This window comes from Pleurodeles waltl, chromosome 3_1, assembly GCF_031143425.1.
Source record: "Pleurodeles waltl isolate 20211129_DDA chromosome 3_1, aPleWal1.hap1.20221129, whole genome shotgun sequence".
NCBI lineage: Eukaryota > Metazoa > Chordata > Amphibia > Caudata > Salamandridae > Pleurodeles > Pleurodeles waltl.
In genome coordinates, this window is record NC_090440.1 from 291,774,297 (window position 1) to 291,786,421 (window position 12,125).

General features: G+C 47.7%; 1 protein-coding gene across 2 annotated transcripts in view; it reads left to right on the forward strand.

Moving 5' to 3' along the window:
- RAB27A (RAB27A, member RAS oncogene family) overlaps positions 1 to 12,125 on the forward strand; it is a 520,171-nt gene that overhangs the window by 121,574 nt on the left and 386,472 nt on the right. The window lies entirely within an intron of this gene.

The following is a 12,125-nucleotide window of genomic DNA, read 5'->3' on the forward strand; positions in this document are numbered from 1 at the left end:
CATACACAGTGATGGTGATGTAAATAATGCTACAGAATGTTACCACTTGAAATAGTGCTCATCTAGATGAGGGATAAAAGGGGAATAGACTTGGCAGAAAAAGGTGGAGGGGTGAGAGACCCAACCGGTTCGAGTGACATGGCATGCAACTAGAGTTGAGTGTGAATGCTGGCTAATCAGGGAGACCCTACTTGAATATTTGCAAATCATGGACCAGTGCCTCCCAAACTGTGGCTATGGGGACCCAGCGCAACCCATCAGCCTCCTCACGCCTGAGTGCCACAGCTTCGGCCTTGCCCCACTTGAGTGTTGCTGAACACCAGTGTTTCAGCCCCGGTAGTGCATGGGCCTTCCAGTGCATGGCAATGATTCTGTGAACCACCAGCAGTACTAAGTCAATCAAAATATTCAGGGCTTTCGCAGTTTTTCTGTAGCTGCTCAAATGGTCTGGGAGCGCCACTGTGGAATAAGGTTCCTAGTATGCTCACCCCAGTGGCTTTCCAGGCCAACAGGTGCTCCCTCGCAAACACGTTGCAAAATAATGTGATGGAACGAAGTCAGATTTCAGGGGAATACAGTGTGGTGGGTGGCATAAGACGTAAACTTCGACAGAAGCTGTCATGTGCTATGCACAGTAGGTTATTGGACTAGCAAGGGGGTCTCGCCCCGGGGAGGAAACCCTTTTGTACCACATGGTGGCCACGATTAGGAGACGGTAGTCCAGCTCCACCAGCAGGCATCCCATTAACTAACAAACAGGCCATTGGAGCTGTGCCACTAGGTAGTAATGCTCGAAGTTAGGTGCTCCCAGGCCCCCTTGTCTACATGTAGTTGTAGCTTGTGTAATGCAAATTAATGTCTGCCCTTATTCCATATAAAGCTCCCTAGTGTAGCGTGTAGTGCGTGGAAAGTACTTCTGGGTTTGTGCACAGGAAGATTTTGAAAGTAATATAGTAAGCGGGGAGCATTACCATTTTAGAAATTCTTCCCTACACTGTGAGTGGAAGCGTACTTCAGAATGCTATTTGGGGCCTGGCTGGCCTGGCTTTAGTGAGATTACCATCTATAAGGTCTTGAGGCAAATATGTATGCTTAGATAATAGAATGTGCGGGGCTCCCAGCAAAGAAGATGTGAATCTACCAACAGTTGTTATGGCGGGCAACCAGGGTGTAATGGGAAGAAGCAGGATTTGGCCCAATTTACTCCTAGGCCCAAGGCTGCTTGAAATTCCGACAGGATATTCCTGATGTATTATATTCCATTCCTGATATCACAGATGTAGATTAAAACATCATCTGCATGCAGCAAGACTATATGCATCCCTTCATTCTTCATTCACCCTGTTGTTGAAGCCTCTGCTCCAGAGGCTCCATTGGTAGGGCCAGGTCATTCTGCTCACCTGTAATGGGGGAAGATGCATTGCCCGATCTTCACTTAGGCAGTGGACTCTGTATATACGAAGCTGATAAGCTTTTGCAACCAGCCCATGATGCCCAAGGAGGTCAGGGTGGAGAACAGGTACTTCCAGTCCACCGTGTCAAATGCTTTCTCTTAGCCTAGCACCATGCAGGCAGCAAGGGGCTAGTATGTGGGTGAAAGCTCCATCACTCAATGTAGTCTACAGATGTTGCGTGTAGTAGATCTACCTTGCATAAAGTTGTTCTGGTCCAAATGAACCAGCTTTGGCATATGCTCAAGGAGTTGGACTGCAATGATCTTGCTCAATATCTTGCAATCTGACCCAAGCATAGACAAAGGGTGGTATGAAGTTAAATCTAGGGGTCTTTATCGGGTTTGGGAAGGGATATAAGGAGGGACTCTCGGAGTGACTGCGGGAGCCAGCCTTGCATCAGCTCTGCCTGGCACAGCATAGACACTCCCTAATAAAATTGATCTGCCATCTAATTGCCCCTCAGCCAGGACATAGTGCCCTTCAGGATCTATATCTGTGGCCGTGCAGCGAAATGGGAGTCCGGGTCTGACCGATATGCTGTGCACCCCTGAGTAAAGCCTGTTTATGTAGTACAGTAGAATTGGCCTCACCAGCACCTCTGTAGTCTGTCATCCTCAACCCCTGCAACATGAGTTTCTTGTAGGAATGCAATCTGAGTGCCTCTCCTCCTGATATATTGCTGCTCTGCATGTCTCTTATGTGCTTTGTCCATGCCACACACATTCCACTTTAATATGCTTACTCTGTTCATTTTGGGGTGGATTCGGGGGGAAGGCGAGCTCTGTGATGATCCCTACATGCATTAGTTCATGAGGTATACACTTCACAGGGTTAGACAAATACACACTGTATGACTTCCCAAATGGTAAAACCAAAACCCTCAACTCCCAACCCAGGGTGATCATATAACCTGCAGCCATCCAAACAGTTAACAAACAATCCCATAGATGAGGTTCTCCTGATTGTACTTTAGTAGATACAGCTGTCGTTTATGATTAAGGTGGGGATGGCCAAAGCGTCAAGATCAGTCATGGTCAGACTGAGAATCATGCCTATAGCATATCCAAGGAAGGCTAGTCGACCCATTTCTTTGTGGTATGATTCAGGAATGCGAAAGATCTGGAATTGCATCCTGTCTTGTCAAGCACTCAGGTCAGTCACTGACAGGTGGTCTCAAATATTAGTTATTGATGTTTTACCTGTGAGTCCATCACATCATAGTGTCTGCCTCTGTGGGCTCACATCCGGGAGGACCACTGACGAAACACTGCTTGCCAATGTGCTCAAGTCAGTCTCTAGGAGTCTGAGGTGCCAGAGATCGCTGGTCCGCCCATGTTTTGCTTTGCACTAATGACCGAGCTGACGAAAGTCTCTGGAATGCACTTCGAAGACATGTATTATTTCACCACGAGGTTCCTAAAAGGAGATTAGCATGTTGAAAGCACACGTTTAAAAATAGTCACAGCAATGAAATGAAAACATACCAAAATTATTCTCCACTGCAATATACACAGCAAATATATGTATCTATATTATAATGCAAAGCAAATAATGAATTAAAAATGCATCACCGTAGGGCCTGTCAGGTGTTTAATCTTTCACATGGCAGCAAGACGATGACCCTGTTCGACTGTGAAAGAGAAAGAGATTTCTACCCTCACGGGAAAGATATCAGGCATCCCACATTTAGAATACAGATTGAGGCCACTGACCCTCTCACTGTCGCACTGGGTCTTTTTATATCTCAAAAAAACAAAAGGAGCATTCTGGAAAAACCCATTGCAAGAAATATTCAAACATGGTGGCTAGTTTAGGTATGCTTTGAAAATAACACATTGGGGTTTGGCCACAATCCCTAGATGTCAAGTCAAAACAAGGCCGTTCCCTGCCGTCCAAGTACATCCTTACCAACCAAAGCCCTTGGTGAGAAAAAGCATGAAAACAAAACAGAATGCCCAGTTTACAATGTGGAAAATTACAGGAAGCCTTTAACACAGCAGTGTCTAATGATACGATAAAGTCAATAGGCAGAGTGAATCTCAGGCTAAACTGAATACAAAATGTAGTCTGTAACTGGTGAACACTGGACAGCTAATCCAGGTGCAAAGTGGTGCAACACAAAGTCAGTGGTCAAAACACATATTTCACTACAGCCCATAATGAGGTCACAGTCAACAGTGCTTGTATCTGTTCCTCCTTGGCTTGCGCCAGAGTGTGGGCCTCCTGAATTTTAGTGATTCCAGTGCCCCGGATCCTGTGTTTGCCATCACACTTATTCCTGTCCGGACGAGGTCTAGGTGACGGTGAAGGTGGGGCTGAAGATTCATGTCTGCATTGTTCTACCCAGTCCTATGCGCCGGCCTATTTAGTGAAGAAGTAGCTTGAGTTTTTGACCATGACTTTTAGTTTAGCCAGTAAGAGCAGTAAGTAACTTAAGCTGCATTACTGCAGTCCTTTCACCCCTAGGAATAATTCTCTGTGGCGTTGCACTGCAAGAGTGTAATTCAACAAAGTAAATATTCTGGTGTTTTCATGCAGGAGTGGTTCAGCAGTTGGGGAGTTTGTCATTTGGTCTCTTTGTCCATAAGGTTCATTATTCTTGCTACTACTGGCCTGGGGATGCCCCCGCTGGTGGCCATCTTGCTGGTACTCTGTGGGCGCATCTAACTAAAAAGTGAGGTGATCGTTTGTGGGTGTCAACCACTTGCGCCAGCCTGCTTTCAAAGACTTGCCCCTGGGACGCTCCTTTCGCCCCTTCTGGGACGCCCACGATGAGGAGGTTGTTGTGGCAGGAATGTCCCTCAGAGTCTTCCGCCCTACTCTCCAGCTCCTGAACCTTGGCAGTGAGGGATCGGACATGTCCTTCCAGGTCAGACAGCGTTGGATGAAGTTCATTTATTGTGCTTTCTGTGTGTGTGACACAGGCTGTCAATTTTCTTTAGTTGTCTCACAATAGGCCCACCTTGATGACCACTACGTTGACCTTGTTGCGTAGGTCCTGTCTGGTGTCAGCGATAGCCTCCAGACTTTTGTCAAGTTTTGTGTCTGCGAAGGCAGTTCCTGGACGGGACAATCAATGGCCTCATTGATCTGATAAAGCAAAAACAAAAAGTGATGGACGGAATGCTGAACATTGTCAAACATTCACCCCCAGTACAGTGATCTGGGCCTAAATCCATCGTTTTTTTGCTGCCCATGCCATTCCAGTTTGGACCCAGCCATATGTAAATCAGTCTTGACCCTGTTCCCCATGGGAACAGTCCAGCCCGAACTGCTAGGCCAGGTCTTCCCTGGACTGGAAACAAGCATCCTAGGCCCGGTTTCAGGGTTTCACCCCTCATCAGCCAGGCTAGTTTGAATCCAGTGGTATGGGAAACACGGGACCCACGTCTGGGCATACCCACAGTGATCTGGGCCTAAATCCATCGTTTTTTTGCTGCCCATGCCATTCCAGTTTGGACCCAGCCATATGCAAATCAGTCTTGACCCTGTTCCCCATGGGAACAGTCCAGCCCGAACTGCTAGGCCAGGGTCTTCCCTGGACTGGAAACAAGCATCCTAGGACCAGTTTCGGGGTTTCACCCCTCATCAGCCAGGGTAGCTTGAATCCAGTGGCATGGGAAGCACTGGACCCACGTCTGGGCATACCCTTCCCACTTAGGGCGACAAAGCAAAAACAGCAAGTGATGGACGGAATGCTGAACATTGTCAAACATTCACCCCCAGTACAGTGATCTGGGCCTAAATCCATTGTTTTTTTCTGCCCATGCCATTCCAGTTTGGACCCAGCCATATGCAAATCAGTCTTGCCGTGTTCCCCATGGGAACAGTCCAGCCCGAACTGCTAGGCTGGTCTTGGCAGTTCGGGCTGGACTGTTCCCATGAGGAACAGGGTCAAGACTGATTTGCATATGGCTGGGTCCAAACTGGGGTGGCATGGTGAGCAAAAGAACGATTAAACCCAGATCTGTGACTGGGGGTGAGCGTTTGCATTGTTCAGCACTCCGTCCATCATCCTTTTGTTTTGCTAAAGTTGCCCTAAGTGGGAAGGGTATGCCCAGACGTGGGTCCCTTGCTCACTGTGCCACTGGTTTCAAGCTAGCCTGGCTGATGAAGGGTAAAACCCTGAAACCGGTCCCAGGATGCTTGTTTCCGGTCCAGTGAGGGCCTGGCTTGGCAGTTCAGGCTGGACTGTTCCCATGAGGAACAGGGTCAAGACTGATTTGCATATGGCTGGGTCCAAACTGGGGTGGCATGGTGAACCAAAGAATGATGGATTAAACCCAGATCTGTGACTGGGGGTGAGTGTTTGCATTGATCAGCACTCCGGGCTGAGAACCGGTTCCTTCTCTTCGCCCCATAGTCAGGCACATTCAATTGAGAACTGGTCCCTCCTCTTCGCCCCATAGTCAGGCACATTCAATTGGTGACCCTTCATCAGGCCATTTCTCAGCCATAGTATAGAAGCGTGACAGGACCTGCCTCACCCACTGGGTTCCCTCTGACCACTGCCCAAGGGGCACAAGCAGCCCAGCTTCCTCACGGGGCCACTGCTGTCCCAGTAGAAGAGCAGGAGCCAGCTACCAGGTGAGGCCCCCACTATACCCAGTTCTCTTTGGGAGGGCAGATGATAGTGCTATTCAATCCAGCAGTGTATGTACACAGTCCGGTACAGTAGAGTTGAATGCAGTACCTTATAGTATGTTGGAGGAGAGGTGCTGTTTAGGGTAAATAGATCCTCACTGTAAACCGCTTTCACTGGTTATGTGTTTATGTAGGGAGTCCCAATGTTGCCCGGGAACCCTGTGGTGCTTTGGTGGAGGGTAGGGGGGCATATCGCGGCTAAGGCATGGGCGATGTTGTAGGCCCCACTCACCGTCTCAGGATTCCTTGCTTAGAGCTCCCTGTATTGAGGCAAGGGGTCAGGGCCCAGCGCACACCTGGCTCATTATTGCTGTCACTCCGTGTTTGCGTCCTCTCCATAAGGGGAATCATTTAATTGAGGGGGGGTGGGGGGTTTCCAGTGTCTGTGTAGGGTCCGATAAATGTCTGCATGGACTCCTGCATCCGCTGCCCTACAGTATCTGCCCCTATGTTCCCTTGTGGATCATTTAAGTGTAGCACGTTGTCTGGCATACCGGGCTCGCATGGCCTCCCCACACCACTGCCAAGGCCCATGGCTACAAATGAGGCACTTAGATTTCAGAGCACTCCTTTTATGAGTGGTGCTTAGGGTAGGTATGTATCGGCGGCCTCCTTCTTCAATGCGAGCATGGTTCGACTAGGAGGTATGAAGCTGCAGGCTCACTGGGCCACTATCCTGCGTCGCTCTAGGGCTCTGAAGGGAGCTCCTTGCTCTTCACGTCTCCCAGTGTGGCCCCAACTTGTCACTTGGGGCTGGTTGTTGTGGTATCGCTAGTGCCAGGAAAAAAGAGCCAGAGTGTGGAAGCGGCATTGTTTGCGCAGCATAGATGGCCGTGCCCGGAGGGGGGGAAGTTGCAGTGTTCATCAAGAGCTTTCTAATACTCACAATGGCAGTACCTACTTCTTTCCTTTTCAGGGGATGGGGCTGCACAAGCCTCTCTCCGGCTCCAGGCCAGTTCACGCGCCTTCAGGCAATTGTGCAGCAAGCAAGTTGCTCTGTCAGGCGCTTCTCACCTAGCAGCATCTGCCGGGAGCCAGGCCGTTCCATCTCCCCCACTCTTGGGCCACCCAGTCATGTGCATGGTCTGTGGAGGTTCTTGGGCCTGCTCCATGTGCTCCAGGCTGCAATGCAAGCCACGTGGGCATGGGCAGACACCATTCGGGAAGGTAACCTTCTGGTGGCAATGAAGTCTCGAAAAACGGCTCAAATGATGCCGCTCAGGCTAGCAGAGCACAATTGGTTACAAGTGCTGCCAGATCATGGGTCTACTAGTGGAGTGATCCTAAAACCCGACCGCCTTCTTGTAGTGGCTGACCAAGCCCCAACCTGATGCACATAATTATTGTCAGACTATTCACTGTATGCCCAGAAAATCCACTGAGCTCATTGTTCATTTTTTGCCAATGTTTTGTTCAAGTTTGCACACATTTTAGTATTTTTATATAAAGGAAAGTTTTGCTACATGATGGTTAAAATGTTTCCTTTTTTCAAAGTTGCAATTTTTTAATGCGGAAAATTCATTATACCTCCAGAACTCAGAGAAATAATTGCATTTAATGTATCAAATACTTACCTTAGTGGAACAGAGACGTGTAAACTGTTTATGGTCCAGTTTCAATAAAGTGCACGTTACCTCTCTTGTTTCTTTAACGTATGTGTCAAGAGTAGACAAGGACATGGGCAGCATAAATGTACCTGGCAAGCCTTGACATGCAGTGAGATTCTAAAATGTTGTGCTGCTGTTTCCTTTAACCACAGAAGGAAACTGCCCATTCCTGCTTACTATGATGAAACATTTATTTTGATTTAACATTAGCCAAAATTAAGGCCGTCTGAGTTCATCCCACCTGGGAGGATACTGAGTTCATAGGTGAGACGTCACATTGACTCAACATTCAGTTTGCGGCCATCCAACTCTCATGGCACTCTTTTAACAGTCAGTTATTATGTTTGTGTGGCCAGTACTGAACTCCGACTTCCCCAGGATCATGTGTTTCCTCTGACTTGGAAAAAACAGAATACAATGGTCTATTAAACATGAACAAAACACACATTAAGGGCCTGATTTAGGTGTTGGCCGAGGGAAATACCACTGTATTATGATCCCATCGCCTCCTATGGGGATCGTCATATGGTCGATGGCATATTCATCACGTTTGTGATAGAGTATTCCCTCTGCTAAGTCCTAAATTAAGCCCAAAGTCATATTTTTCACATTTAGCTTACAAACAACAGCCTGATCTTCCTGGTGTTCCTAGTATACTTATAAAATAAGGTTTAGTTAACCAAACTGCATACGTGTAGGGTGCCTGCAAAACATTTGAGTTTCATAAGCAGAGTGCCATCACTGTGCAAGGATGTTGTTTATGTCATATTGTTATTTGAAAGCCACCCTAGCATCCCTCATGACCCCTACTCTAATCAAAGCCAGAAAAGAACAGAGGTACTTATACCACATTCTCACAACACAAACTCAACTTCAAATGTAGCCCACTAACCACTCCCCCCCAACCTACTGAACACACTCAACCTTGTCACAGTCAACGCATTCTCTGAAATACTATATACTCCAGACATCCCAGCCCACATCACCTATTCCAAGATTGACTCGGTCTTCATCCACATCCTCATACTTCCTAGAGGCCCTTGTTGCCAGGCTACAATGTCCAGAGTGTGGATCACGCTCATAGGAATGGAGGAGGAAGCACCATCATACAAAAGTCCTCCAGGTCCTGAACATTGAACAAATAAAGGACACTGAAATCCACGGAGCCCCTCTTTGCAACCAAGTTCACCACCTTCCACCTCATCTACAAGTATTTCATTGGTGAATTCTAAGGCCTCCTCCCTCCTCATCCATCTGAACACCCACACCAGCTTCCTCTGTGACTTATTGTTAGAAATGGGGTCTTTGGTTGGCAGTCAGGTTGCCCCCTGTCCAGGCAAGGACCCTCGCTTTAGTCAGGGCAAAGAGAAACACACCTGGTTAACCCCTGCTCGCCCCCAATTAAAACACTACAAAATGACTCAATACCAAATAAGAGAATTGGCCAATATTTATCTGAGCAAAAATGACAAAAATCCAGTTGACACAAGCAAAGTTATGCATTTTTAAAAGATAAAGCTTCAATATGGTGCTTAGAAACACAAATGCTTCGAATTGGTGATATCATGGCGTCATGACGGAGTCTTTCCCAACAATCCAACGCTAATGGTGCTGGTCACGGAATCACATGGATCCCAAGGTGTACAGTACCTTGTAAAAATGAGGAAACAAGCCTGTGCACGGAGTCGGAGATTGCGGCATCACTGGATCCAGTGTGACATTGGTTCTGGTGCTGTGGAATGAAGGAGCGGAGGTGCCATGAAGAGGCGTCGGGTCCTTGCTGTTGATCAGTGGAGGCGAGGCGGTGTCGGTGCGAAGCATTGGATCCTCGCACTTCTGTTGGAGTGGATATCCAGAGCTCACGGCGTGGTGCAGCGAAGTCGGGTGTCACAGACGTCAGTGACACTGCACTTCGGGACTCACAGAGTAACAGACTTCGGAGAGGCGGCTATGGCCTCGGGCCTGTGGGGGTCATTGCACTCCACCGAGGAGCACAGCTTCAGTTGCAGGCGGCGTCGCTGAATCCGGCAGCACATCAGTCTGGAGTCGTCCGAAGTCAGAGCACTTGGTTCTTCTTGGTTTTCCACCAGCTTCTCCTTTCAAGGGCCCAAGGACTGGATTAGGCACCATTTGGCATGGCAGGAGTCTCAGCAGAGTATCCAGGTGCTGGCAGAGGACGTCTTTGATGGCTCTGAGACTTCAGAACAGGGGGCAAGCTCAGTCCAAGCCCTTGGAGATACCTCTCAAGCAGGAATACACTACAAAGTCCAGTCTTTGTCCCCTTTCTCAGGCAGAAGCAGCAACTGCAGAATAGCCCAACAAAGCACAGTTGCAGGCAGGGGCAGCACTGGCAGAGGTTCCTCTTGAAACCTTGAAGTGATCTAAAGTCTGGGGTTTTGGGTCAACTACTTATACCCCTTTATGCCTTTGAAGTTGCCCACCTTAAAAAAAAAAGTCTCTGTTGTTTACAGGATCCTGCCTTGACCAGGCCTGGCACCAGACACACACCAGGGGGATTGGAGACTGCATTGTATGAGGGCAGGCACAGCCTTCCAGGTATAAATGACCACTTTTCCCTCCACTGTAGCCCAGATGGCCCATCAGGATATGCAGGTTACACCCCAGCACCCTTTGTGTCACTGTCTAGTGGAGATACACAAACAGCCAAACTGGCAGTCTGACACAGACAAGGAATCCACAAACAGGCAGAGTCACATAATGGTTTAAGCAAGAAAATACCTACTTTCTAAAAGTGGCATTTTCAAACTAACAATCCAAAAACTACCTTCACTAAAATATATATTTTTAAATTGTGAGCTCAGAGACCCCAAACTCCACATCTCCATCTGCTCTCAAAGGAAAACTACACTTTAAGGATATTTAAAGGCAGCCCCCATGTTAACCTATGAGAGAGATAGGCCTTGCAACATTGAAAACCGAATTTGGCAGTATTTCATTGTTAGGAAATGTAAAAGCACACCAGTGGATGTCCTGCCTTTAACATACACTGCCCCCTGCCCATGGGGCTTCCTAGGGCCTAACTTAGGGGTGCCTTACATGCATAAAAGGGGAAGGTTTGGGCCTCGCAAATGGGTGCAATTGCCAGGTCGAATTGGCAGTGCAAGACTGCACACACAGACACTGCAGTGGCAGGTCTGAGACATGTTTACAGGGCTACACATGTAGGTGGCACAACCAGTGCAGCAGGCCCACTGGTAGCATTTGATTTACAGGCCCTGGCGCCTCTAGTGCATTTTACTAGGGAATTACTAGTAAATCAAATATGCCAATTAGGGATAAACCAATCAGCAATACAGTTCACACAGAGAGCATATGCACGTTAGCACTTTAGCACTAGGAAGCAGTGGTAACATGCCCAGAGTCCTAAATCCAGCAAAAACTGGTCAGACAAAATAGGAGGAAGGAGGCAAAAGGTCTGGGGATGACCCTACAAAAAGGGCCTGGTCAAACACTTATAATCTCTCAGACAGCTCAAGCACTAATGAAACAAGGAACACCCTCTTCAAACTGATTGGTTTACTCAGCATGGTTCAGCAAGTCACCCACCCAACACACTCCAAAGGCCATATGCTCAATCTCATCTTCTTTACATCACCAACCATTAATTGCAAAAAACCCATGCCTTTGAATTGGACTTGACCATCTCTCCATCCCCATCCCCATCACTCAGCTCAGCGTCCAATCACAACAAGGTCAACCCAAAAGAGATCAATAAATATTGGGATCCTTAAAAGACTTCTCATCAACAAGTACAAGTGCACAAAATCATCTCTCACCTTGCCACTTCTAAATCAAAATCTGACATCAGCTCCCCAATGTAAACATGATTGCTCCAGCTAAAACAAGCAAGTTCAAGATGAACCCCTTAGCACCCTGGTCCAGCCCTACCGAAAACAAATGTTTCATTTGGTAGACAAAAAAGAAAATGGTAAGAAAAGCAGAACCCGGGAATCTCACACTAGCAAAGCCCCTGCGTACAATGTGCAGACAACTCTTCACATCCGCCAAAAACAAATACTATGAAGCAACCAACAGATGCAAGGCTGTCTGCATTGCATCAGCCACCTACATGGTCCTCCAATCTAACTCTCCATAGACAAGTATACTTCTCTCAATCACTTCTGTGAAAAAATCCAGAAGATCTGAGAGCATGCTGACAACACTAACATGCTTCTCCTCTTACAACCACCCCTATTCACTTTATCCCACAATGGCCATCTTTCAAAGTTTTGCCTCTCACAGATATCACCACCATCCTGAATTCCCTCAGTTTCAGCTCCTATGAAGATGATGTATGAACTTCGTCAAAAACCTCCGACGACTAGCCCTGTTACCTCATCAATGTCTCCCTCACACATGGTATCTTCCCAGAACGTCTCAAGACAGCCCAGGTCCTGAT